Consider the following 7,252-nt stretch of genomic DNA (forward strand, 5'->3'; position numbering starts at 1 on the left):
TTCAGACCCCCTGTGCATTTTTAAATCAGGTTTCTTGTTTTTTTGATGTTGAGTTGTGGCAGTTCTTTGTATATTTTGAATATTAACCCTTTATCAGGTATTTGTTTGCAAATATCTTCTCCCATTCAGTAGGTGGCCTTTTCGTTTCGTTGACAGTTTCCTTCGCTGTGCAAAGCTTTTTAGTTTGATGTAGCCCCATTTGTTTAGTTTTGCTTTTGTTTCCCTTGCCTGAGGAGAAATGTCCAAAGAATATTACTAAGACCAATGTGAAAGAGACTACTGCATATATTTTCTTCTAGAAGTTTTATGGTTTCAGGTCTTACATTTAAGTCTTTAATCCATTTTGAATTGATTTTTGTGCATGGTGTGAGAGTAGTACAATTTGATGCTTTTGTGTGTAGCTGTCCACTTTTCCCAACACCATTTATTGAAGAGACTGTTTTTTGCCCATTGTATGTTCTTGAGTTCTTTGTCATAGATTAATTGCTCATTTAAGTGTGGGTTCATTTCTGAGCCCTATGTTCTGTTCCATTGATCTACGTGTCTGTTTTTATGCCAGTGCTGTACTGTTTTGATGACTGTAGCTTTGTAGTATAGTTTGAAATCAGGGAGCATGATACCTCCAGCTTTGTTCTTTCTCAAGGTCATTTTGGCTATTTGGGGCCTTTTGTGTTTCCATGCAAATTTTAGAATTATTTGTTCTAGTTTTGTGATAATCCCATTGGTATTTTGATAGGGATTGCATTGAATCTGTAGACTGCCTTTCTTTTATAATGCAAAACAGATTTATTGGCATGCACAACTATGAGGATTAGGATCCAAGATGAAAAGGAAAGAATACTTCTGTCCAACAGAGAAGAAGATCAAGATTCTTAAGTAGCTGACTTTGGGACCTGCTGGGTGGGAAGACTTGCTGTGTTGCCTTCAGATGTTGTCTCTTTACCTGATGCTTCAGATGCTTTAGCAGCCTTTTCAAGCTGTCCCTCACTCTGGGCTGCCTTTTCTAAGTCCTTGGGATAGTTAAGCTGGTATTCCAGATAGCTTATGTTCCTGGTCTGTTGATCCAGGAACTTTTTCATGAAGCGTGAGAGTTTGGTTTCTGTATTTTTAGAAGCCGAGGCCTTCAGGTGTTGCAGGAGGTTGTTTAATGCGTTCTCCAACTGCGGAGCAGACTCTACGGCTTGTTTGCCAGTTCCCTTGTGTTGTGTGGCCATTTTAACAATATTATAAGTGTCTGCTTATTTAGGCTATATTTACACCAGTTGGATAGGTACCTTTGAGCTAACGGGTCCTGGTCTGCTGTGAAGAAGTAAACAATATAGAAGCAATATACAGAGTTTATCTTTGGCTCACTTGTATTACACCATAAAGAATCATGTAACATTATGCTCTATCTAGAAATAGATTATAGCTAGTTAGGAGAAATGATAGTATCATTTTAATTCCTAACAGTATCCATGCGTTATAGGTACTTGTGTGATGATTAAATCATGAGTACAAGCAGCCACCTGTCCAAATGTGTTTTGGCTCCTTACAAAGTGATAGCTTAGATTTGTTTTGTGGCCCACTATCTACAAAGTGTATTCGAGAAGCTGAATTAGCTTTTTTTATTACATAATTAATTCATCAGTACATCTTATTTTTTTCTATTTATTTATGTATTTATATGAGATGATGGATGTTCACTAAACTTGTGCAAATAATCTCGTGATGTATGTAAGTCAAAATTTTACAGTGTTGTATGTCAATTCTATCTCAATAAAACTGGGGGGAGGAAGGAAATGCTACATTTCTTTACGAGGTAGTCCAAAATAAAGGTGTCATTATCCCACCCAAATAAAATAAATAAATGAAAATAGCCCGTTTCCCTCTAGCACCTGACTATTAAAATGCACAAAGAAACACAATAGCAAGACCTCCATCAAGGAACGTACCAAGAGGCAGTTTCAAAACTTGCCATTTGCACAGAAGTGTCCTGGAGTCACGAGGGAAGATGGTGCCCAGGACAGCTCTTGAGAGTGACACCTTGAGCAGGAGCTGTAGGATTGGTTTCGGGAGCCTGGGCTGAAGCCTCGACAGCTGATGCTGAGGCCATTCAGGTCTCGGGACTGAGGTTAGAATGGGAGCGAGAGTGGTGGCTAAGCGTGGAGCCTGCGGCTTTGCTGGGCTTGGGGAACCGCAAAGAAAGGCTGTGTTTTTCTCCATCCGGAGGCAGGATGCTGAAACCATCGCTACTGCGTAAGAAGGAGGCGATTCCGATCTCAGAGAAGATCTCAGGTGTCCAGGTCCAAGAACCCTCTGCAGTGCTACCGCCCAAACCTGACTAGCCGTGGAAACGGTTTTTGGTCCGTCAGCAAAACTCTTCCTCAGGCTGGGGTCGTCCTACCAACAAGAAGGGTTGTGTGTGCCTGTGTAAATAAAGTGGCGATGCAGCATGGACACGGCTTCAGTTCCGCATGAGCCCCTCCCCGTCCCCAAGACCAGGGTGGACAGGGACACGCGTTTTTTCCCAGCATCGAACCTGAAAAAACCGAAGGCAAGGACAACAGGCCACTAGATACATTTCAGAAGGGTTATTTTAATAACACAAGCCAATTCTGCTTGTGTTCCGGGTACTTTCTGGGTATGTTTGTGCTTCTATCACACACATGTGCTATAGGGTGCACACCTGTGTAGTATCTGTGTGTGTGCGTGTGTGTTTTCTACCTGGCAGTTCCATTTGAAGAAGGCCCCATGAACAAAGGTAAGGCGTACCTGCTGCTTTTATTTTATTTTTCATTTTTATTCTTTTTACATCTTTACTGGAGTATAATTGCTTTACAGTGGTGTGTTAGTTTCTGCTTTATAACAAAGTGAATCCGTTTTACATATACATATGTTCCCATACCTGCTGCTTTTATTTATTTTTATTTTTAAAATGAATTTATTTTATTTTTGGTTGTGTTGGGTCTTTGTGGCTGTGCACGGGCTTTCTGTAGTTGAGGCACTTGTCATTGCAGTGGCTGCTCTTGTGGTGAAGCACGGGCTCTAGGTGTGCGGCCTTCAGTAGTTGTGGCACACAGGCTCAGTAGTTGTGGCGCACGGGCTTAGTTGCTCCGCGGCATGTGGGATCTTCCCGCAGGCAGACTCTTAACCACTGCGTCACCAGGGAAGCCCTACCTGCTTCTTTTAAATAAAGTGATTATCCTGGATCAGTGCTCAGGGACCACCACCTCCTGGCTTCAGGCAACACTCACCCAAGAGGCTCCCTTTCAGTGTTGAATTAGCTGGAACCAGAGTTCTCCCAAGGATGTTGAAGGTGACAAAATACACTTGAAGGCCACATCATCCGTCAGCTCTGAGCTGCGGAAGGAGCTATGATATGCTTTCCGCATCTGGGGGTGGGGGAGAGGGGGTGAGAAGAGCCTCATGTGGGCCTGGACAGTCTCCTCTTGTGTTACCTTCGCAGAGGTAGGCCCCTCCCCCTCCGCTAGCGTGGTTTCTGTCCCCAGGTGCCCTCCACAACAGGGAAGGCGGTGAACAGAACTGGGAGAGAAGCCGACGGTGCCCCGCTCCCTCTCCTCCATAAAGCCCTATGAGTAGTCACTGCAGAAGTGTCCCTTGGAGTCCTCCTTGTACCTGAGCTGGTCACCATGAATGGGCCTCAGGCCTGCTTTGAAACACACCGTTCTCCCATTCGAGACTCACACCACCCGTCTTGCACATCTAGGTGGTCCCAATGGGGCAGCGTGCGGGGAGCATGGGTACTGGGGGAGAGGGTGGAAGAGAACAGGTGGGTCTGTGTAAACCCCTCACGGGCACCTGGCAAACTTCTGAGATGTGCATGGCCTATGATGGTGACTCAGGGCTGTTACTGCATGAAAGGAGGCCTCCTGGGCATTCGGTCTGAATGGAGTTGGCTTAGCCGTTTCTATCAAATTTACTAACCCCATGTGACACAGAGAACAAATATGCAGAGGACTCACAACTTTATTGAAAATACAAAACATGCCCTAAAACAGTGGGTCAAGGACTCTACTTCTATTTAATATACTTTGCAGGCATCTGGGGAACTGCTCTTGGTGGTGAGGTATGCAGAATTTGAAACTGGCTCAAAGGCCCTTTGGAAAAAACCGTCACAGACACAATTCAATAGAAAGTCGGGGCAGCTGAAGGATCTCCAATGGAAAGGAACGACGCCATGCCACATGAGGGCACCTACAGTGAAGCACGTGTGGAAGATGACAGGGCGGAGGCGGCAACAGCATAGGAGGAAAGGGTGGCAAGGGTGGCACAGGTGGCTCAGGTGGCACGGGTGGCACGGGCAGGTTAGGTGGCACGGGCGGCATGGGTGGCACGGGTGGCTCAGGCGGTACGGGCAGGTTGGGTGGCATGGGGGGCATGGGTGGGACGGGCGGCATGGGCGGCATGGGTGGCACGGGCAGGTTGGGTGGCATGGGCGGCACGGGCAGCAGAGGCAGCTCCAGCGGCACTTGCTCCAGAAAAACGTGGACCCAATCCAGCTCCTGAAGCAGAATGGCACGGCAGGGTTCACACACACTAACGACAGCACGGAGGACCGGGGGCACGTGGGGCATGTTTCTGAGCATTACTGCCCTCTGATGTCTCCGACACTTGGCCCTTCTACTCTTAAACCAAACCTTCAAGCAGAGAGAAAAAGGGATTGATTAGTATATTGAGCATTTCATGTCAGACATGAAAAATTGCAGCAGGGAGCTCTCGGTGCCTTGAAGATTTGAAAGCGCATCAGGAGAAGCTATTTCCTTCTTGCTAAAGTATCTTAGGATATGTAGCTGAAGGCGCTCCCTTCAGCCGCCCTCCCCCCGAAGAGCGAGCACCGACTATGTGCCAGGCTCTGGATTGGCATATGGCTTTGTCTCTCCCCTCCCACCTTTTCTATTATTTCCCCCACTCTTACACGCAGGTGGAGCTGACCAACTGCACTCTGTCCCTGCTGTTATTACTGTGCCTGGGAGGTCTGCGTCCTGACAACTGACCGTCAGCTCCAGCTGCCACTAATCCCTACTCATTGGGCAGGTGTCACCTTAGTTATGGGGGAAGTTGAGCATAGGAAAAAGTGGGTGCCTTTTAAAATCATACTGAGGGGAACGGTCCCCATTTTGAAAAACCCATCTTTGGTTACAGTAAATAATCAATAGGAGTGGGTTGGATTTTTAAACAAAAGTTTTCCCCAAGGATGACTAAAAAGGGTCATTCATCCTCTGGAGCCTTGGGATGGTTATAAAGAAGGAGATGGTATTGTGAGGGAGGTTTGGTCATGGGGGGCCCAGGGACTTTGTGGCTTGTCTTGCTGGACACCGGCGAAACTGAAGCCCTGGACACTGCCTTAATATTAGACTATAGGGGTAACGAATGCTTAGACGAGCTCAGCCCAAATTTACTAAAACTCTTAAAATCTTTGCCCAGACAAGAGTTTGGGGGGAAAGAGGCATACCATTGTCACCTCTGTCAATTCTGCACTCTCCAACCTGCCCCACCCTCCAAACCTTCCTGGGCTCAGGACCAGGTCAGCTCACTCCGCTCTGGCTACAGTTGCAGGGCCTTGGAGCAGAGCCTCTGGTGCCCAGCAAGGTTGCGCCCTCTAGGAGCTGCTAATCAACCAGGAGATCCCCATCCTGTCCCTTATGCTTAAGTCAAGAGGGTGCAACCTGCATTTTAGGAAGACAGCCGACAACCACGTGACTGAGGGGTCACAAAACGGCTCCCCCCTAAATATCTGCCAACTAGTAACAACTGAAAGTAAAACCTGTCCTGTGGACTGCACTGCTCCCTCAGCATCTCAGTTAATGGAATTGTGCCATATTTAGTATTTTTGGATGTTTCCACTCGGCAAATTTTACATGAGACCAAGGGCCTCCTCTCTCTGTCGCCCCATCTTCCCTCTCCCATCTTAGTATTTGGGTCCTTCTGCTGCATGAATATGTAGTCGAGAAAAGCCAGTGTAATAGAGCTCATTTTGGGGGGTTCGAGCGTACCAATGGTCAAATCTGCATAAATATAAGCAATGTGCAAAGCTGGCTATGTGAGGTTCAGGCTGACACTACTTCCATATTTCCAATACTGGTTTCATAAAACAGCTCCTACTGTCCTTGCAAACCAAGGGAGGGTGTCCATTAAATGTTTCTTTGGGACGCTCATGCTGTAGAGTTTGGAAACAGATGAAAACATTCTCCCGTCTTCTTCATTTGTTTCTTGTTGCTCCTTTTCCCTTCAGAACTCCATTAAGAGACCACTACGTAAACCCAGGAGAAGCAAGCCACCAAAACTTCAGTTTCTCTTTTCCTCTGAGCTTGCTTTGCCTGCTTGAGAAAGCAGAGGCCTGCGCCTCCCAAGCCCTGGCCAGACCTGACTGTGAGCCCAGCCCGTGGCCTTAGGCCGCCAGCACTGCTTTCCAGACCCCACCACCAGCTCTGCAGCCCGTGTCCATCACTGCCCTCACACACGCTCTCTGCAGCAAAGCTAGTGAACCCGTCCTGATTCTTCTGTTTCTCTCTTTCTTTCTTTTCTTCTTCTTTCCCCCCACAAATACTCCTTGGATTTAACTTAGGCTTTTCTATAGTCTCAAATAATCACTCCTGATCCTTTGACTCACAAACTAGTCATCACTGGAAGAGCATATGTATTTCACCTTACCACAGGTAAGAATCCTGCCTGAACTAAGAGTCATCCTCCACTGCCAACAAATTCCACACACCCCATCTCTTCGTAACAGTACCACGAAAAGGAAGAAAAGCCTCAGGTGTCAGAAATTCCTCAAGAGACTATTCACGAATGCATTCGGTAGTCTCAAAACTTTGAACGTGTGAGGAATCCTCACGGCGTACGTTCCACTCTGTGTAACTCTTGCCTAACTTCCACCTTTCTCAGGTCGGTGGAACTTTGTTTGAAATTGTTGTTTTAGTTTGTTTTGTTCTTTAGACATATGTCAAAGGTTGCAACTCGCCCTCCCACCTGCACTATAATGCAAAACCTACTATGTTAGCAACGCTTTCAGGCTGGCATAGCAAAGAATTCCAGAAAATGAGGATTTAGGGCTGCCACTCTCTCCACTACTTTACCAAACACTTAGAAACTCCAGCAGGAGAGGGCCTCTCTCCCATGGGGCTGTGTGTGTCGCGGGGAGGGGACCTCTTCTCCTCAGCCCTTGGGCTGGAAGCGCAGATCAGCCCTGGGGGATCCCTGTCGGGGCTGCCATGAGCTGGGCACCCTTGTTTTCCTACCTCAGACGTTT

General features: G+C 47.0%; 1 non-coding gene across 1 annotated transcript; it reads left to right on the plus strand.

Annotated features, from left to right (window-relative positions):
* Positions 1 to 7,107: 7,107 nt before the first annotated feature.
* Positions 7,108 to 7,252, plus strand: LOC132514170 (small Cajal body-specific RNA 20). The gene has a single exon (XR_009538661.1). It is a non-coding gene; the product is annotated as a small Cajal body-specific RNA 20 (non-coding RNA).

The sequence above is a fragment of the Lagenorhynchus albirostris genome, chromosome X, assembly GCF_949774975.1.
Source record: "Lagenorhynchus albirostris chromosome X, mLagAlb1.1, whole genome shotgun sequence".
NCBI lineage: Eukaryota > Metazoa > Chordata > Mammalia > Artiodactyla > Delphinidae > Lagenorhynchus > Lagenorhynchus albirostris.